This window comes from Sarcophilus harrisii, chromosome 6 (assembly GCF_902635505.1).
Source record: "Sarcophilus harrisii chromosome 6, mSarHar1.11, whole genome shotgun sequence".
Classification (NCBI taxonomy): domain Eukaryota; kingdom Metazoa; phylum Chordata; class Mammalia; order Dasyuromorphia; family Dasyuridae; genus Sarcophilus; species Sarcophilus harrisii.
In genome coordinates, this window is record NC_045431.1 from 65,301,224 (window position 1) to 65,323,760 (window position 22,537).

The 22,537-nt window shown below is 37.0% G+C and overlaps 1 protein-coding gene across 1 annotated transcript in view; it reads right to left on the reverse strand.

Annotated features, from left to right (window-relative positions):
• CLGN (calmegin) overlaps nucleotides 1–22,045 on the reverse strand; it is a 67,748-nt gene extending 45,703 nt beyond the window's left edge. Inside the window, exon 1 of the mRNA XM_031944129.1 lies at nucleotides 21,912–22,045. The gene's annotated coding sequence lies outside the window, so the exon portion shown is untranslated. The remainder of the gene's footprint in view (nucleotides 1–21,911) is intronic.
• Between the last annotated feature and the right edge of the window lie 492 nt (nucleotides 22,046–22,537).

Genomic DNA, 22,537 nt, shown 5'->3' on the forward strand with positions numbered 1-22,537 from the left:
TTGGCATAAATTCCATCTGATCACAGTATATATGATCTTTATGAGATCTTGCTGTAATCTTCTTGCTAGTATTTTATTTAAAATTTCTGCATCAATATTCATTAAGAATTGGCTTATAGTTCTTGGTCTATTTTTGTTCTCCCTGGTTTAATTATCAAAACTCTATGTGTCAAAATAGGAAATGTGATAGGACTCTGTTAACGATTCCTGAATTATTTTGGGTTAAAATATAAATTCCATAGTCCCTGTAATCTACCTCCAAATTTTCTTCACAACCTTAATTCACATTAATCCTCTAAATACATTCTATTTGGTCTATGCTGCATAAACTAAGTTGCATGTCTCAAGCGCACTTACTCCTCATCTTAACATTTTAAGAAAACTTCTTTTCCCTTAAACTCAGTTCAAGCAACATTTTCCTTGTACAGTCTTCCTTTATAACCACTCCCTTGGGTTTCTCCTATGTCTCCTATCATTTCCTGAGTTTAACTCTAGTGAACACATGATAACCAAGTCCGCAGACTATAAAATCTTTGAGGGTAAGATATCATTCTTTTTCTACCTCCATCCAGTACTTTGCAAGGCAGGCACTTAAAAACATTATTGAATGGCTTTCTTTATAACTAACATTTACCAATTGAGTCCTTTTTCTTTGGAAACCACATTATTTTCCACAATAATTGTTGGTTTACCGATTTACTATAGTTATTATTCAAGATGATTAAAATGATAGCAACTACAAGAACTGTTTCTCATTATTATTTAATACCTTTCAAGGGCTTTGGTACACAACAAATGATTTAGATAAAAGAAATACTGCTAAAACTCAATTTGCAAGATATTTCCATCTTTATTATTACATTATAAATAAGTTTCACCTGTTGTTTTGTTAAGTCTTAAGACTGCCTAGAATCCCCTAAGGTGTTCAAACTGGAGGGGGGTGGGGGAAGGGCAAAACAGTGCAGAACAGCAATTGTTGATTAGAGGAAGAATAAAGCTTGATACATACATATACACACAGATACACAGAGCCTGCTAAGAAAACCAATCTAAACATTTCCAATGTTCCCAAATATTATAAGGTTAATTTAATATATAAAATATATAGTTGTTATATAAAACAATAAACATACACTTTAACTTTTCACATAAGCATACCATGTTTGAAATTTTCCAATTTTAAACAATATAATCTCAGTGTAAAATCCTTTCACAACACAGAAACAAAAATAACTTCTTTAAACTATATTATAAGGAACTGAGTGTGGACCACAACACAGAATTCTCACTCTTTCTGTTGTTATTTGCTTGCATTTTGTTTTCTCCAGTTTTTTTTTTCCTTCTTGATCCAATTTTTCTTGTGCAAGAAATCTGTATATGTATACATATATCGGATTTAACAAATATTTTAACATATTTAACATGTATTGGATTATCTTGCCATGTAGGGGAGGGGGGGAAGGAGGGGAAAATTTGGAACACAAGGTTTTGCAAGGATCAATGCTGAAAAATTACCCATGCATGTTTTGTAAATAAAAAGCTTTATAACTGAAAAAATAAAAGAAAATAAACTATATTATAATACCTAGAGTAAAGGCCTCTGCTTACCCATCAACAACTAGTAACCTGCTATACAATACTGAAAATTTTTTCTAGATAGATCTAAGAGTGAAGAAAATTTCATGTGACTGGTATGAAAAAGCCCCATACACCATAAAAGCAGGTGCTTATCTCAGTTATCTCAAAAACTGGAAAACTCCAGCCTCCATGTATTTGCCCATCCATTGTTATAAAAATAATTAATGGCTTGTATTTATATATGTTATGTTAAAATTTACAAACTGCTATACAATTATTTTCTCATTTTATTCTCACAACAACCCTACAGAAAGGTACTATTATTATTATCATCCTCATTTTAAAGATTAAAAAAAAATAAAGATTATTATCCTCATTTAAAGATGAGATAAGTGAAGCAGACACAATGACTTGCCTGGGGGTCAAACAGGTAAGTGCCCAGCTTTTCCTTTTTACTATTTTGTGAAAACCAATGCAGCACTTAGGTTGTACATAGGGATATTCTTGGTTTTTATTACAAGATTTCCTTTTTCCACTCATAGGTATAAATCTTCAATGAATGTCTTTTATGACACTTCACAAAACAAAAAATTTTATCTACAGCCACTTTCTCTCTTTCCATTACACTTGGAGTCACTTCCATTTTGATTCTTCTGACATTTAAAGCAAGATAGCTGCAGAATATTAATAATAAACAGAAAGCATTTATAAAAGCTACGAGATCAGCATCATTGAAAAGTGTTATACAATCTCCCTATTGGCTAGTAGTAACTGGCTGGTCCAGCCAAATTTCTTTTCCCACTCAATTTAAGATAGTAATAATACTATGAATGGGGGGAGGGGAGAAAGGGGAAATTCTGATATTTTCACAAGACTCGTAAAAAGTTATTAAAATATTTGTTGAAAAAATCAAGTCAAAAATATAATAAACAAGCAATAAGGCTTTCCAAATATTTAATTACTTTTTGTTAAGATTTTGAGTTTCAGGCTGTCTCCCCCTCACTCCCTCCCAACCCCACACTACAGAAGGCCAAAATTACTCTCTCTGTGGAGGTAAATCACATCTTTTTTCATAGGTCCTCTTGGGTGACATGAAGTATTCATCTTACTCAGAATAGCTTAATCATTCAGTTAATCTCCAAATAGTATTATTGCTGGTACTATTTACAATGTTTTCTTGATTCTGTTAATTTCACTCCTCATTATTCCATGCAAGCCTTTCCATTTTCTTCCCTAAAATTAACTTGCTCATTGTTTTATACAGCACAGCATTCCATGACAATCATATACTACAATTTATTCAGCCGTTCCCCAATCATACCCTCAAATTTCCAGTTCAACCATAAAGAGAGCTGCCATAAATAGTTTAGAACATACAAGTTCTTTTCCTTTTTCCTCAGGAAACAAACCTAAGAGTGGCACTGCTGGGTTAAAGGCTGTATATACAATTTTATAACTGCATAATTCCAGATTGCTCTCCAAATTGGATGGATCAGTATACAATTCCAGCTATATATATATATTAGTATCGCAATTTTTTCACATTTTCTCCAATATTTCTATCTGTCATTTTCCCCTTCTATCAATTCATCCAATATGATAGATATGAGATGGTATCTCAAAGTTGTTTCAATTTTAATTTTTCTAATAATGACTTAAGAGTATTTTTTTATGTGAAAAGCAATAACTAGTAATTGGTAATTAATAATGCCATCTACTCTCTTCAATTTTGGGGTCAACTCATATGAAATGGATTGTGTTATACTAATTCAATGGACTAGCAATCCAACTGCATATCTTAATCCAGGATAAGAGAAATTTTTCTATACATTTAGTTTTTCCTCACTGAAGAGATCAAACTATTTCTTTTAAATAACCATAATTCTCATTGAAGATTGATGCCTCCAATATCAGGATCTAGAAAATCTTCTTTCTTTATTAGGAGAAGTCATTTTCTATGACTGGAGCAAAACTTTGTTGAGCCTAATTTTTCCTGTTTTATTATTTTTTGTTTTACATTTAAAAGGATTCATTTTAGTTACCTCTATGGTTTCATCTGTCAAGGAATCTTATATAATGCATAAGAGATTATTTATTATAGTCTTTAAGGCTATAATTTGGTAATCAATAAATAATAAGCATAGTAGTGGTAGGATACAGCTTCCCTAGGAGAAATATAGCAATAATTCTAAGGTCCCCTGACCTTATTTTTTTTTTTTTTAATTGTTCTAACAATCTGCCAATGATTCTGGTCTGTCCTATAAATCTATCTTCTTACTCTTGGTTCTTTGCTAAGTTCTTTTGGAACTTAGCCCACCTTCAATTGGCATTACAATTACAATAAACTTTAGATCGTTCAAGCCTGCAAATTCTTTTGAGACACCTAATTTTTCTTGCACAACATGACAAATATGGAAATGTTTGAAACGATTATACATGTATAACCTATATCAGATTGCTTACTGCCTTGGGGTGGAGGGAGAAAGTGAGGAAGGAAGGGAGAAAAATTTGGAACACAAAATCTGTTTTTTTTTTTTAACTAAAACTTTTATTTTCAAAACATATACATAATTTTCAACATTCACCCTAAAAACCTTATGTTCAAAATATTTTTCTCTCCTTTCCCCTCACCTTCTCCCCTAGATGTAATCCAATATATGTTAAATATGTGCAATTCTTCTATACATAATTCCACAATTATATTCATATACCATATGAATGCTATGGAAAACTATTGTTCTGTAAGAAACAATTAGGAGGATGATTTCAGAGGAGTAGAGACTTACATGAACTGATGCTAACTGAAATGAGCAGAACTAGGAGATCATTATATATGTCAACAACAAGACTATAACGATGATCAATTCTGACAGACTTGGATCTGTTCAACAATGAAATGATTCAACCCAGTGCCACTTGTGCAGTGATAAAGAAAGCCATCTAAACCCAGAGAGAGAACCGTGGGAACTGAGTGTGGAACACAACATAGCATTCTCACACTCTGTTGTTATTTGCTTGCATTTTGTTTTCTTTCTCAGTTTTTCTTTTTCTTCTTTCCTGATCTGATTTTTCTTGTGCAACAAGATAACTATATAAATATGTATACACATATTGGATCTAACATGTATTTCAACATATTTAACATTTATTTATCTACCTGCCATCTAGGGGAGGGAGTGGAGGGAAGGAGAGGAAAATTTGGAACAAAATATTATGCAAGGGTCAATGTTGGAAAAAAATCACCCATGCATGTTTTATAAATAAAAAGTTTTAAGAAAAAAAAAAGAAAAAAAAAAACAATATTCATATACCATAACTTATTCAGCCATTCTCCAATTGAGGGGCATCCATTCAGTTTCCAGTTTCTTGCCACTACAAAAAGGGCTGCTAGGCAAAAATTTACCAGCTTAGGGAAGGGAGGGAGGAAAGGAGCGAGGGAGGGAGGGAGGGAGGTAGGGAGGGAAGGAAGAGAGAAAAAAAAGGAGGGAGGGAGAGAGGAAGGGAGAGAAGAAGATGAGGGAGGGAGGAAGAGGGAGAGAGGAAAGGACAAAGGAAGGGGGAGAGAAGGAAGGGAGGGAAAGAACAGATGGAGGAAGGAGGGAGAGAAGAAGGGAGGGAGGGAAGGACAGAGAAAGGAAGGAAGAGAGGGAGGGAGGAAGGAAGGAAGGAAGGAAGGCAGGCAGGCAACTTACATCTGTAATATTCGGACTAGCTTTCTGGAGGATCTCTGGATGAGCCTTGGTCTTAGTGGAGGAGTGAAGAAGGCAGGAGAGCCACCAAAAGAATGGTTAAGGATGGACTCTGGGGTCTGAGAGCTTGAGCACACTCCAGTCCTCTCAGCCCTTAAATATCTTAGTATGATTACATCACTACAGCACACTGAGCTTGTGCCAACAGTAAAACCATTATATCACACTAAGTATATGCGAACTAGAGAACCATTATCTCATCAATCACACTGAGTAAACCCTGCTGAAAGTATTCAGTGTTCCCACCCTTTACATATACCCTAGTCAGTCCCCTGCTCCCTCTTTCCAGTACTGTAGAGACCCAAGCTCCAAACTAGAAATTTGCTCCAAGTTTTATAGCCAGCATTCTTTGCTGCAAAAATTCTCTGTAGAGGAATGTAATGTTCTGGTTGGTTTTTTGGAGGTCTTGGAGCAGCCTTCTTTTCAGCTGAGTAACCACCACAAGAATAGCCAGGTGTTAAAGTCCAAATTCTTTATTGTCTCTTTCACAGTCTTGTCTCCTTGCCTGGGCCTGAACTAGTTTCCTGGAGGTCCTCCAGAATGTGTCTGGAGGAAGCAGAAGGACCACCACAAAAGTCTCTGTCTTGAAGTCTGTCTCAGTCCAAGAGCTTGTGCTCCAGCCTCCAGCCACCACAAAGGTGGAAGATGGAATGAATGCCTTTGCCAGAATTTGTCCCAGCTTATTTACTCTATTATAATTACATCATCGTAAAGGTCAATCTTATAGAATTATATTAAACACTAAGTACATGTACTGAACTAGAAAACTATTAATCACCAACCATGCTAAACTAGATAACCATTGTCTTATCAATTCCACTGAGTTAACCCTTGTCGTAAGAATTTCTCCAGAATTTTGGCCCATTACAGAGGAATAGAGGGAAAAATTGGCAGGATATATTTGCACTCAACCCCACACCTGACACTGATCTTCCCTAGAGATCTCAGAGCTTCAGAATTAAACCTAGGCTGTAAGAACACCAGCTTGGCAATGCTCTGAAATGAACAAGGTACAGCTGGAGGAGGGGAAGGGTTTCTATGTAGCAGTGCTCCAATAAACCTAAGTCACTTAGGGCAAACCTACACTAGTGAACTGCAAATTGCTGCTCAATGTAGTGAGGAAGCTAATACCTTTTGAGAGCCAATAATTAGTGAAAACATTAAACGGGGAAGGAATAAAAACAATGAGCAAGATGAAAAGGACCTTGAGCTTAATAAATAGTTATCAATAGGAAAAACATTGACAGCAAAAAGAAATACTAATTCCAGACCTAGCAAATTAATTCAGACATATATGAATAAATATTGGAAAATAAAGGAAAAGGACTCAACACCTGATGAGAAAGAGGACCTTATGGAATTTAAGGAAATGAAACCACATTCTGTTCCTGGGACATTTATAAAGAGAAATAAAAATGTCAGCAGAATTTATGGCCTGAACAATAGAAATAACTAGCTGAAAAAAGACTTGAATCTACAATGTCAAGTCTCATCAATGAAACAAAAGATATTCATATGGGGAAAGCAAATACATAGAAATAAAGGACATCCTAGAAGAAGAAAAATAATGAATAATAAAATTAAAAGAAAAAAAATTTTTTTTAAGAAAAACATGTTTGTCTTGGAGATGATTAAATTGATGTTGTATATTTTTTATTGATCCTCTGTATAACTGATTCTGTCTTGTAACATGGTTCTTATAACTCAATTCAGAATTAAGCTGATCTATAATGGGTTAAGAAATCCAGTTCTCTTACTAATTATTCTTGCCTCAAGGAATTCTACTATCTTTGGGGGATGAAGGTGGTCACAAGTGTTAGGTCTTTAATATCTTTAACACCATCAATCTATCCTTCAAGGAAGTCTAGTTTGCTATCCGAAGAAATCTGTCCTATCTTTGGGCTTGCAGGGGGACTCAATGAACTTTCCCAAGTCATAGGGAGGGGAGCAGCGGGCCATTATTAGCCTCTTATTTCCAAGTTCCAATTAATTGTATTATTGCTCACACCTCAGCTATGTAATCAATCCCGTTGTACCCCACTCCATAATGTCACCTACCCTGTTCTGTTCTTTATCTTGTAAGTCTCCAAAACCTATAAAAGGGGAATTATCCTTTTACTCAGTCTTGGTTGGAAACTGAGACAGCTATGACCTGTATTATTCCCAGGTTCATGCCCCATAAATAAAATGTTATCTTGCTTGGAGAAATTTGTCTCAAGTTTATCCTTTTGTTAAATTTCACTCTACATATCTTAAAAGACATGGTGTAATGCCAGAGAAACTGAGACAAGATAGAGATTAGAGAGTTTTTAATATTTTATTTGGATTTCTGAGAGTGAGAAATTTTCGGGGACCAAAGGATCTATTTTGGTCCCAAGGCTGATGTCTTAAAGCATTCAGCATCAGCCTCGAATGTGAGATTCCAATGAATTATATACGTGGCTCCAAGATGGGGAGAGAAAAAGGCAAGGGGTGGAGTCAGAACACTGAAAGCTGTAATTTCCAGGGATGGACCATCAATTCAGTTCTGACAAGATGGGGGGTGAAGACTATAAATTCTGATAAACTGGAAGTGAAGAGGGGTAGTCACTAAAGACAGAAAGTCTGGAACTTAGAGATAGAGGATGCCAATTAGGTATCTGAGATAGGACATCTGGAGTTTTATCTTTTGGACTGCCAGAGTGGCCAGATCTCTACCATCCTAATTATCTCAGTCCTAATGGTCAGGAAAAGGGGGGTTGCAATCAGGGAAATTGAGGCAGAACAATTCAAGGAACTGAAGCAGAACAATTTAGGGAAACTGAGGCAGAACAATAAAAGGAAACTATGGCACAACAATGGTTCAGAGATAACAGGTTTCCCAGAAGAATATGACAAGTAAAAAATATAAATAATATAAATAAAAAATATAAAAATAATATAAATAAAAAATATAAATACCCTAATACAAGAAAATTGTATAGGAAATATTATGAAAGATTCAATAAACTGTCTTTAGGGGGAAAAAAAACGTAACCAAGGATGCCAATGTCAATTCAATTCAGAAACAAATCCAAGAAAAAGATGTTCAAATACAAAGAAAAGGTAATTTGAATATCACAAGATTAACCTGAGCCCACTAAAAGAGGGATCAGGATAGATATACTGAAGAACAATAGAGTTCTCAGGATGCAGCCCAGAGTGACCTACACGGTCAATGTGAGTTTTAACAACACATGAGAAAAGATAACATTCAATAACAGGAAGCATTCAAAACATTTGGGGTGTTGGGGGGAAACTGAATAGGAAAAGAGGAATGAATGGTGTACAGCAAAAATAGCAAAAAAATGAGACAGAGACCAGTAAGAGACTTTTTTCTAAATGAATACAAAGATTCAATGGAAAAGATAGAAGTTAGATACTGAAAAAGATGCAGACAAACATTGAGGCATTGTGAATAGTCTTGAGAAATGTCACTCAGATGAATCAACCTTTTTTTCATGGGAGTACATTACAAAATAGGAGGATGAATAGATGGCAGGGATGAGTATAGTTTATGATGTGCCAAATTCAGGACTAGAAATGAAGGGAAGGATGATCTCTATAGTCTCAAATGCAGGGGAATAAAAAAGAAGGAGATGTTTCTATAGGTGAAGAGAACTTCTGTGATGGGAAATCATGTGCTGGTTGCTCTGTGAGAATTTGGTACTTTAAAGAAACCACTCCCACTTGGGGGGGGGGGGGAATAGAGGAAGGAGGACGGACAAAATGTATGGGGCAGTCCTACCAAATGGCAGGGTCCTCTCCTCTGTCTCCAGAGAAATGGCATTTTTCTGGGAGTGAAGCACACTGGAAAAGGGAAATGTGCAAATTAAGCTCTACAAAGTGGTGGCAGCAACTGTTTAGAGTGAACAATCAAGAATAGGTAAGATTGCATGGAATGAAGAGAACACAGAAACACTAGGTAGGTACAGGAATCATGAATCCAAGGAGGACCAAGGATAGACAGAAAGAAAAAATGGATAATGAAGAGAATGAAAAAAATCATCTCCATAAAGAGATACAAAAAATAAAATTTAAAAAAAAAATTAAGGAACAGGACAGGACTAGGTTAAAGGGGAAGAAAAGAAAGGGGGATCTACTTGATCAAAGGAAAAAAAAAAGAGTGGAAGAATTAAATGGCCAGATAAAAACAGTAAAGAAAAAGGAATAAATAAAGAGAATTCCAAATAGGAAAGGTTATCAAATGGGATGGGGAACTGAGTGTGAGGGAAAAGAATCAGTGACAAATTATTCTAAAGTACCTGAAGATATTGGCTAAGATGATAGGAAAAGATAATGATAAATACAGCTAGACCCAGAGAAGGAACACTGGGAAATTAGTGTGAACTGTGTGCATTTTTTGTTTTTCTTCGCAGATTATTTTTACCTTCTGAATCCAATTCTTCTTGTGCAACAAGAGAACTGTATGGTTCTGCACACATATATCGTATCTAGGATATACTGTGACCATATTTAACATGTATAAGAGTGCCTGCCATCTAGGGGAGGGAGTTGAGGGAGGGAAGGGAAAAGTTGGAACAGAAGTGAGTGCAAGGGATAATGTAAAAATAAATAAATAAATAAAATTACCCATGCATATGTTCTGTCAATAAAAACTTATTTAAAAAACAAAAAAACAAAAAACGATATCCAGTAGGCAGCTGGAGCTATGAGACTAGAAATAGAGAGAGGTTAGGGCTAATTAAGCCAATTTAATCCATCAACTCTTTCATCATTTAAATTAGATTTAGTGTTAATGGGATTCTTACCTTGGAAGAAAAGTACACTGAGAAGAATTGGAAAAGGGCTGAAACTCTGAATAGGTGCACTGGAATCAGACAACTGAGCACTTAAGGCTAATTACCTATTGGACAATATTCTATTAGCATATGCTTGGAAAAATGGCCTCTCTCACTATTCTGTGCTGGCTTGTATTTTGGTGTATAGAGATAATCATAGCAGGAATTAGGGGGTGGAGTAAGACAAGTCAGAGTCACTTTGGAGCAGAACGAGGAGAAGGGAGGTCTGTAGGTGGAGAGCTTGTGGCAGTTTCGTCCATCTCTTTTACTTCTCCCCCAAGACCAAGGACTTTTGCTGATCCTGACTGACTCTGGCTGATCCTGAGGTCAACAGGGAGCTAACCCAGACTTCAAAAGAATAATATTAGAAACTTTATTAAAAATGTTGGAAATGAAATTAAACTCCATACAAGCTGGATGTGATAGAAGGCTCTATTGCCTTTAGGTTTTTCACTTGCAAATATAAAGCACTAGCTTAGAGTGTTTTAGAACTTACATATGCTTTGAGACAATATGATATAATTGAAAGTGACATTTTTATTTAAATATTCACTGTCATCATCAACAACAACAAAAAAAGATAATGATAAATGTTGGAGGGGAAATGAGAAAACTAGGACATTAATATATTCAGGAGAGCAATATGGAATTATGCCTAAAGGGCTATTAAACTGTGCATACTCTTTGACCCAGCAGTATCTTTCCTGGGTATGTATCCCAAGGAATAAATAAAAGAGGAAAAATATATAAAATATTTAAAAGAAGAAAAAGGACCCACATGTACAAAAATGTTTGTGGAAACCCTTTTTGTAGCGGCAAGGAACTGGAAACTGAGTGAATGCCCATCAGTTGGAGAATGGCTGAATAAGTTATAGTATATGAATGTTATGGAATATTATTATTCTATAAGAAACGATCATCAGGATAATTTCAGAGAGACCTGGAGAGACTTGCATGATGCCAAGTGAAAAGAACATTGTACACTGCAACAAGAAGATTATGTAATGATCAACTGTGATGGACACAGCTCTTTCCAAGAAAAGAGGTAATTCGGGCCAGTTCCAATGGTCTGGTGAGGGTGGTCTGATTTTTCTTGCACAAAACAAGAAATATGGAAATATGTTTTAAAAGATTATATATGTTTAAGCTATGATTGACTGTTGTCTTGGGAAAGAGGGAGATAAGACAGGAAGGAAAAAAACTAGAACACAGAAAATTATCTTTACATGTATTTGGAAAAATAAAATACATTGAGGAAAACATACAAAATACATTAAAAAATAATTTTAAAGAATGAAGGAAAAAATTTTTTAAAAAACAGACATACAAAGAACAAAACTTAGAGAATAGGACAAAATGCATTAATTAAGTGAATCCAAAAAAGCAGGAGTTGCAACTATGCTTATAATGCAATAACATTCAAAATATAAATAACATATTATATGAAAAGAATCAGACAATAAACCAGTGTCAGTAATAAACTTATACATTCCAAATGCCTTAGTATCCAAATCCAGAAAGGGACTACTAAATGAGCTACAAGAAAACAGAAAGTAACACAAAATTTATAGAAGACTTCAATGGCTTTTCTCAGTCTTAGTTATGTCTAATAAAAGGATTTTTAAAAAGTGGGGAGGACATAATGAACTCAATGAACTGCTGGGAACAATTAGAGCTAAAGGTCCTATGGCATCTTCTAAATGAATTGGTACCACATGTAACTTGTAAAAAAAACTGACCATATATTAAGGCACAAAGATATTGCAAACAAATGTAAAAAGGAAAAAATATTAAATACAATCTCTTCAGGCCATAATGAAACAAAAACACTCAAGGTCCATTGACCTCGATAGACCTAAAAAAGAGATAGACCTAAATGGAGAGTTGACAATGAAATCCTGAATGAATCAAAGAACAAATCACAGAAACAGAGAAATAATTATGTTTTATACACACACATATATTACATGAATAAAAAATAATGAAAACAACATACCAAAATGTCTGGAATGCTGTTAAAGAATCCTCAGGGGGAAAAAAATCCTAATCCTATCCCTAAAAATATACATTCTTAAGTTTTTTTTTTAATGTATATTTGTTTTTTCTATGGCTAAAATAGAAAAATTTAAGAAGGAACAAATGAGATATTAGATAAACTTAATTTAGAAACAGAAATGATAAAAAAAAAGTCATAAGGAAAAAAGCTAATTTGTTGAAGAGTAATAAAATTTATAAACTTAGCTAAGAGAACATAAAATCAACTCGATAAAATAACAAATGAACAAGGAGAAATCACAACAAAACTAGAATAAAAAGACTCAGAAAACATTATAGCTACACATGAACAAAACCAAAAATGCAAACGAGAGAAATAAGTTCCAAAATAAACACCCAATATATAAATGTTATGGGGATATTATTGTTCTGTAAGAAATGACCAGCAGAAGGAATACAGAGAAGCTTGGAGAGACTTACATGAACTGATGCTAAGTGAAATGAGCAGAACCAGGAGATCATTATATACCTCAACAACGATACTGTATGAGGATGTATCCTGATGGAAGTGGATTTCTTTGACAAAGAGAAGATCTAACTCAGTCTGATGGACAGAAACAGCTACACCCAAAGAAAGAACACTGAGAAATGAATGTAAACTGTTTTGCATTTTTGTTTTTCTTCCCGGGTTATTTTTTACCTTCTGAATCCAATTCTTCCTGTGCAATAAGAGAACTGTTTGGTTCTGCACACACATTGACACATTCAACATGTATAGGACTGCTTGCCATCTGGGTGAAGGGAGGGAGGGGAAAAGTCGAATCAGAAGTGAGTGCAAGGGAAAATGTAAAAAAAAATTATCCAGGCATGGGTTCTGTCACTAAAAAGTTATAATAAAAAAAATTAAAATTAAAATTAAAAAAAACACCCGAACTATCAGAAGACCAGATAGAGATCTTAAATATAACCACATCCCAGAAAAGGAAATAAATCTAGCTGTAAAAGAACTACCAAAGGAAAAAAAACTCTTTGTCCAGATAGATTCAGAGAAGTCAATCAAACTTTTGAAGAATAATTAATGCCCATAATTCACAATTCTCAAAAACAGAGAAAGAAAGCACTATTGGAATCCTTTTATAAGAAATATATTAATATCTAAATTAGGGAAGAATAAAATAAGAAAAACTATAGGTTTCATTAATGAACAATGACTCAAAAATTTAAAACAAAATCCTGTTAGTTAAACTAAAGCAACTTATTAAAAAAATCATCCATTATGACCAAATGGAGATTTATACTAAGAACATAAGTACAGTTCAGCATTAGAAAAACAACAACAACAAACTTAATTAAAAACCAAAGCCACGATTATCTTTTTGCATCCCAAGCATTTGGCATAGTGCCTGGAACAGAGTTGTTCAGTTTTTTCCAGTCATGCCCGACTCTTTATGACCCCATACATGTCTCTCGTCTCTCCATGAGGTTTTCTTGCAAAAATACTGCAGAGCTTTGCCATTTCCCTCTCTAATGGCAAACACAGGTTAAGTGACTTGGCCAAGGTCATATGGTGAAAGTTTCCAAAGAACATAACAGGCACTTAATAAATGTTTAATGACTGGAATTGTAAAGGGATAAAGAGAAAGGGGGAGGGTAACATAATTAGTAGATTAAGGGAAGCAGTGGTCAGAAGTAAAAGAGTCTCCAGAGGGAACAGGGTAACATTGCAGCAAACTCCCCACTGCTGGAGGCCTTCAAGCAGAGCCTTAGAGACATGGGGAATAGGAATTCTTGCTCTTTCATAGGTTAGACTGAAAATCTTCTGGAATCCCTTCAAACTCTCTCTAATGACATTTCAGTCCTCCAAAAGATACCAATGGGAGGTGACAACCTGATAATTGGAAGTCTTGGGAGTTGTAGCAATGTGCTTATTAACCATTAATCAGGATGAAATGAAACACCTTGGCTCAGGAAAAATCAAGTGTGCCAATTCCTAGTTTTAATAGCTTTAGTGTCTTAATAGATGGTAAACAACAACAAAAAGAAAAAGAAAAGAGGGAGGGAGGGAGGGAGAGAGGGGGGCGAGGGAGAGAGAGGGAGAGAGGAGAAGAGAGAGAGAGGAGAAGAGAGAGAGAGAGAGGGGAAGAGAGAGAGAGAGAGAGAGAGAGAGAGAGAGAGAGAGAGAGAGAGAGAGAGAGAGAGAGAGAGAGAGAGAGAGAGAGAGAGAGAGAGAGAGAGAGAAAGAGAGAGAGAGAGAGAGAGAGAGAGAGATAACAATTATACATGGCTGAAGACAAGCAGGGAAGGAAAAAGAACTAGAAAGGAGAAACTCTAGGATACTGAAAAAGAGGATTTGGAGATTCTCTATTCAGTCCAAGGTCAAGTCAGATGGGAAAGAATCTTGTATGTATATGTAAATAAAAGGCTATTAAATAATTTAAAAAAAAAAAAAGAAAGAAAGAAAGAAAGAAAAAAAAAAAAGAATCTTGTATGTAGCCATATAAATCGTATCAACTGATAATAATCAACAGATATATCTCTGTGAAGTTAGGGGGAGCATGTTATTTGCTACGATGACTTTCTCTTCCTTAGATCCATTTAGCTAGAACTGAGTATTTCAATGAAAACAATCAATAAAAGAAAAGGACTTTTAAAATTTTTTACAGTTACTATCCTCCAAAGACAGTAACTAACCATCATAATTGGACCCTAACATGACAGTCACAGATGCAATTAACAGGGAGGCAGAAGTAGAACCAAAGAGAATAAAGACATGAAAAGCAATCAGAACAGAATACAAGGATGGATGGATGGATGGATGGATGGACAGACACACACAAAGATATATATAAGCACACAAAGACAATGTTTATATTTATATATGAGATCCATGCTGAAGGTGCCAATTGTGAACAAATGAGTGGGCAAAATTTCAGGCCTCATTACTAAGAAATGACAACTTTAGATCACCAGTATCTATTCTCTTAATTATAAACACTTTTATGGGAATCATATATAGATGAAATAAGGATATCTTCGATGAGAATACTAATATAGAACAAGTAGACTTTTAACAACAGATTGAATTATTACCATTTCAACACTGACTGAAAAATATAGTAAACATATTATTGCAATGAACGCTTTGGTTATGAAGAAGTATTTGATTCAGCAGATTTGTTATCTCTATAACAATTGCATAGAGTTAATTAGGCCCTCATCAAAAAACTATTAAGCAGAGGGGCCAGGATTTAAATTTAAATGTTGTAACACCAAATCCAGCCCTCTTTCCCTGCATTATGGATGTTAACAATTATTTTCATAATGGTCTTTTTGAAGCTTATGCTTATCATAGAAGTATGAAATGATATGACCAAATAAATGTTTTACGAAGCAACATTCCTTATCTCTGAAAGTATTCATGGTGAAACCCAACTTCATCAACAATTCTTGCATATTTCTCCAAATGAGAATCTATGAGCTCTCTTAATATAACCTGTGTCAAAGTTTTCATTTCAAATTAATAAGGGGTTCTCTCATGTATGTAGCCAGCAGATAACCACCAAGGAAAACATATTTCATTTAGATAAAAAGGAATCAAAAGGCCCAAGCAACTGGTAAATGATAAAAAATAAGATTTTTCTCCTCAGATGAAAAAGTGCTACACACCTTACTACAATTTAAGACAAGGGGCATCAAATAAAGTGATCAGAATTGTAGCCAGGGCTCAGAAGCTAAATCCCTTTTTCTGATTCTATTCGAGGGTCTAGGCCAGGGGTCCTCAAACTACAGCCCGCGGGCCAGATGCGGCAACTGAGGACAATTATCCCCCTCACCCAGGGCTATGATGTTTCTATATTTAAAGCCCACAAAACAAAGTTTTTGTTTTTACTATCGTCCGGCCCTCCAACAGTCTGAGGGACAGTGAACTGGCCCCCTATTTAAAAAGTTTGAGGACCCCTGGCAGAGGAATAGACAGACAAATGAAGAGTGGCTCAGAACCTGAGTTGTGTTAAACCTAAAAAGCTAGGGGAAAACCTAAAAACTTTTAAAAATGTGATTTTTCTTTTGCTAGGTATCACAAACCAGAAGAGAGTTATGCTCACTCCCGAAGTATTCATTAAGCATACAGCTCTATCTGGTTTTTACCACCTCCTTTTTGTCCTTTGTTGCCTAAATATCCTTAATTTTCCTATAAGTCATCACTGCTTTGATTTATATGTATGTATGTACATACACACACATATATGTTTCATCAAAACTTAAAAGTTTTGTACACCACCTATGTATAGGTGATCCAAATACCATTAAACTTGTCTTCATGTTATTATTGCACATCTAAGTTGTCACCACCTTTTATACTCCTATCTGATTCTTTCATTCAGGTAGATCTTAAATTTAACACTTTCCTGGTATCAGCATAGAGCATAGGCTCTGAATCTCTTCCTCCTAGTTCTGGGCAGGTCATTTCATACAGGGATCACTTTTTTTTAATAAGAATTACTCATTTGGGACCTACAAACTGCCTCTCATCACCTCAAGGATAAATCCAAACAAGGAATATTTTTTCCACTATACCCACTTTAGTATAATCTCTTCTTACCCTATGAGACCTTATATAATGGAAAAATGTGAGATTTGAGGATTTAACTCTAGGCACTCAGTTATAATATCACCATAGCTAGTTTCTTTTATCCTACAAATTCCTAAGAGGTCATTCAAGCATTAGGCTAACTAGAAGATTTCAAGCCATTTTGTCATAGTAACCATTCCTAAATAGATTTTGTTTTCCTGTATTTTTTTTTCTCTCCCTTGGCCTCCCTCCCTCTCTGTCTCCCCTCCCCTTACCTCACCCTTTTGACTCCCCCCACCCCCATCCCATCTGTCTGTCTCTCTTTCTCTCTCTCTCTCTCACACACACACCACTTCTTCCCCAATACCTAAATAACACTGTATCTTGTCAAGGAAGAATAAATTTCACTCAGATTGACAGCTACTTCTGGATACTACACCTAGGAAATTTTATAACCATAGCTTCCTTATCCCCACTGATTGATACCCAGTATTTACTCCTCTTAAGTCTGAGAAAATTCTGATTCAGTTAAGACAATGATTATTAAAAACAAAAACAAAAAACAAAACAAACAAAAATAAAACCTCTAAATGTTTTTCAAGGAGAGAAGACGATGAGTTCACTATGTTTTATTAATATGTAAAAACAGGTATACACATCACACCTCTCAGATTGGCTACAATGACAGGAAAAAATAAATATGGGAAGGGAAGTGGGAAAAATGGGACACTAATTCATTGTTGGTGAAGTTGTGAACTGATCCAACCATTCTGGAGAGAATTTGGAATTATGCCAGAAAGGCTATCAAACTGCACATACCCTTTGATCCAGCAGTGTTTCTACTGTTGACTATATCCCAAAGAGATCATAAAAATGTGCAAAAATGTTTGTAGTAGCCTTTTGACAAGGAACTGGAAACTGAGAGGATACTAATCAGTAAGGAAACTGACTAAGTTATATGAATGTAATGGAATATTACTGTTCTAGAAGAAATAATGAGCAGGCTGATTTCAGAAAAGTCTAGAAGATTCACTTTTCCTCATTTTGAATGAAAGGATAAAACTAATTCTTCTGTAAAGCAGGGAGAAAATACTTTATTTCATTTTAAAGTGAAAAGGTCACCTACTCTTATAGATTAACTAATACTCATCTTAAAGCTTTTCAGGGATTCCTACTAGAAACTTAAAACACATGTTTTCATACTTATAAATGTAAATTATTAGCTCCTGGAACTTGCCATGTAAACATAAGAAAATTAGTTGAAGTACAGCTCTGATTTATGGATGAGATGCTCCTTGCCTGTGTTAAGCTTTTTTTTTTTTTTTTAAAGAGATAGTATTAGATTCCCCAAAGTGAAGTTCTTTGAAGAATTGTAATTTCTGATGACAATGTCTTAATTAAAATATTAAAGCACAAAATAATTATGCTATAAACTATATCCATTTTGACTTTTTACTTGCTAAAACTTTACTACTTAACTCAATTTTTAAAAAAAGATGCAGATTTTAAAAATATGATGTATGACTAAGAAAATTAATTTTATGTATCAACATAGAGGATACAACTATCTATTGACAAATTCTAAAAGCACAGCTGATGGGTAAATTGGTAGATAGATACATATGCCAGAAGTCAAATCAGAGTATAAAATATTTAGACAAATATTCAAATTATACTAAAGAGCTAGATTAAAAAGTCTGAAAATTTATGTGAGCAAATTAACAGGTAACAATAATTATATAGCACTAAGATTTGTAAACAAAAATAATGGCCAAAATACATTAGAGACCAAGGCAATCCAGATATCATGAAATAGTTAAAATAAACATGGCACTCTTGAAGAAGGGTGGAAAAGTAAAACATTTATGTAAGAATACAAAAAAAGGAATTAAGCACAAAATTGAGGACCATGTAAAATGGTTCTAGAATATAACAAATTATTATGAAACAGAATCTTAGCTTAGCCTGAGTTGATATTGACAGTTCTATTCTTTATCTATCAAATGATTTCAATTTTTTTTCTTTCCCCCATCCACACCACCACCCACATAAGAGATGAATAGCAGCTCAAGTCTATACACTTGGTGCTATTCTTTATGCTTTCCTAGATGTGCTAAATTAAAAGTACATTGGGTAAATTCAATTAAAAGAGTGGCCCCAAGAGTTGTGATTAAGTTCAACTTTGAGAAAGGAATGTAGTTGATTTTTCTGAATCCAGTGCTTTCACCATTTCTTAAAGGACAATAGTATTCCATCACAATCATATGTCACAACTTATTTTATCTTTTCCCCAATTCATGAACATTCCTTTAGTTTCCAATTCTTTGTCACAACAAAGAGATGCTATCAATTTTGTCATATATATATAGGTCCTTTTTCTTTTATCTTTTTGGGGTCCAGACTTTAGTAGTGGTATTGTGATGAGTCAAAGGAGTTCTTGAACTTCTTGAAAAAAATTTCTTGAAAAAGCAGTTTATATATATGGTGCCTCTACTTCCTTTCTTTTCAATAAATTCTAAGCCCTCTGCTTACCTCATTATGCAATCAAAAGTACTATTCCCAAAGATTTGTCTCAACTGACAAATCTTAACTGCTGCCTTTTCTCAATCTGTATCTTTCTTGATCTAACTGTAGTCTATGATATCAACAGTCACCCTTTTCTTCTGCACACACTCTTTTCTCTTCTGGTTTTCCACCTAACTTCCTTCTCAATCACCTTTTTTGTTTAACTTTCATTTAGCTCATATGGTTCTTCTTTCCCCTAACCCCTCACACCTCCTGTTCTCTTCCATTATCTTGCCTGGTCATCTCTTCAGCTTCCATGAATTCAATGAACTATTAATTTCTAAGCAGATGATTTACAAATCTGTATACCTACCTAGCCTCTCTTCCATGAGCTCTACTTTCCCACTGCCAATTGCCTTTGGCCATCTCAAACTAGACTTACAGACACCTCAAAATCAACATGTCCAAAAAATTCATATATCAGCCTTTCCCTGAAAACACCCTTCCTTCCCCTTTTACAAACTTCAGCCACACAAATCACTAACTGTTGAAGGCAGAATTTCAATGAAGCTGTTTTGGCCCACATATTTACTATTTTTTCTTGAAAAGTCTACTATCTCTTCAATTTCATTATTTTCAACCTCTAGGTCTTACTCGTTTCTCTCCTGAAATTGTTGACAACAATAATCAATAGCCTCTTAATTCACTGTATTCAGTATTTATTTTAGTTCTCATCCTCCCTTCTCCATGGCAAGGAAAATCCCTATACATGCACTTTGCATCTATAAAATGAGAGAAACAGTGCTTAGTTATCTAACTCGGTTATCAGGCATGTACAAATGAGATAATGTATGTATAGAACTATGCAAACATTAAGATGCTGTGAATGTCTTCTGAGGTTATACATATGTACCAGTAACAGGTATGCACCTACTAACATGAAGCCAGGGTACCTATTAAAATAAAGCTGAATCAATTTTCCTCTCATCCAAGGACCCTACCACAAATGTTTAGGATATCCAAAAAAGTGCTTGCTTCTTCTTAAATGAACAAATGGCAACAAACTAAAATGTTGGGTATCAAAAAAAAAACTAGTGAAATAAAAACAAGTGTTCTCTTTATCCACAGCCCCAGGAACCAAGGACCATGATTAGAATGGGTCTAAAATGCCATTTGCTCAATTTATCTCCAAGTCAAATTTCCCAAGGCAGAGAATTTTGGCTTTAGCAACAGCAAAATCTGTGATTGAACATTTTGCCAGCTACCGAGTTTACTGATTTTCGCACCCATATTTATAATTTTCTATTCTGTTTCCTTCGCTCTCATATTTTTTTTAATTCCATAAATATTAAGCAGAACTTCAGCGTGTTTAAAATGTTCAGAAGGATCATGGATCTGGAGTAAAAGACCTTAGATCTTTCAGGGAGGCTAACTGGCTCACTTCAGGTCATTCAGGTAATAAGTGAAAGTTAGCATCAGAACCATCCAAGTCATCTTACTCCAGAGCGAGGGATTTTCCACTACCCCACACTTGGAGCAAATCAATAAAAAGTTCTAAAACGGTTATAAAAGTACTTATGGGAGAAAAATGGATAAAATGTCCATCCAACAATGTCAGAAAAAATCAAAATTACCAAGTAATACTCCATAAGTTTCAGAAGCTATTTGTTAAGGCACGTTGCAATTATCATAATTTTAATTTTCCAATAAAAAAAAAAACAGAAAATAGCTTAGTACGGAAATCAAGTAACAGTGTTCTAGTCACAGACTGTACTACTTCACACCAATACGACTGTCACCAAGTCAGTGACTAAGATTTACAATCTAAATTCATCCTATTAAATGTTCAGGCAGCAGAATTGATCAGCAAGAGATTAAATGTAAAGTTCACAAACACAAAGAACAACAACTTCATTCCTCCTATAGGCTCCAAAGTAATAACTGCACGATATTTCAGAAGTGGTCAAAAGCACTACGCGGCATCTGAACGCGATCCTCCCTTCCTTTAAAGGATCCTTTTTCTCTCTTCTGAGCCTCATAAACTAACCATAAACAAACAAGTTTAGACTCTCTCGGGTCCAACGAGCCTCTTACCCAGAGCTGTTAATTAAAGTCAGAGCAGTCTCAGCCTCCCCTGGGGCACCGCGGGCTCCGGGCCGCGCCAGGCGCAGTAGCGGACGGACGGCGCTCCGAGACGGGCCCACCCCCACCTCCGGCCCTCCCCGGGCTGCTGGGCAACCTGCCGCGCCGCGGCCACAAGTCGAGTTATCCCTGCTTCCCTCCCGGCCCTCGCCGCGGGGCCGCGCGTAGGAGCCAGGGGCCCGCCGGGCTAGGGAGCCGGCAGCCGGGGGCGCGCGCTGCCTCAGCTCTCGGCCCCCCGCGGGGGCGCGCTCTGCTCACAGGTCCGCTCTCCTGGGCTCCGTGACGCTCGAGCGCCCAACGCCCGGGCGGGGAACCGCAACCGCCGCTCTAACGGACTCGCCGGCCGGCCCCCTCCCCCTTTCCTCGGCCCACCCCGGGGCGCACTCAAACCTCCCTCCCCAGCTGTGACCGAGGAGGACGCCCGGCCCGCACTCCCGTCGGGGCCCTTCGGCGGCTCCCGATCCCGAGCGGGCGCTCCTCTTCCGACTCCGCCGCCCGCCTCCGGGCCCGCCGCCCCGTCCCCTCTTCAGCGGCCCCGCCGGGCTCACGCACCTGTGCTCGGGGTGGGGGGGCCCCTCGGTTGCGGCGCTTGGGCTGACTGTCCGGCCGGCGGCCACTGGGTGGTTAGCCCACCGCAAAACCAAAGTCGCCGCCGGCCCCTTCGCAGCGTCTGCCAGCGGCGCATGCGCAAGGAGCGGCACGAGGCGACTCCCACTGGGCTCGCGCCCCTCGGGGCTCGGAGGCGATGGGGGAGGGGCCGCCTTGGGCAGCCGGGCCCATGGGGCTTCCTTGCGCACGCGCGGCCCTTCCGCGCGCGCCCCCTGGTATTCCCTCCGTCCTCGAGTCCCTCGTGCTGCAGCGTGGCTGGCAGGTGCGTGCCAAAGATTGGGAGACCCCGACGTGTGCCCCCACGTCTTTAAGGGAGACGCCCGCGGGGACAGACGCCAAAAACCGCCTAGACTTTGCTAACTAGGGAAGCCGACCGGACCTCTCAGCTCGGAGAAGGGACGCGGGGGCCAACACCTCCGGCCCCGGGGCTTGGCCGCGAGACTTCGAGTTGTCAGAGGCGCGCGGGGCTCCCTCGTGCCCGCCCCTCCCCCAGCCCGGTCCCCAGGTGCCCGGAAACCCCCTCCGCTGGGTTACTGAGCGCAGGGCATCGCGCGGCCGTAAGGGGAGCG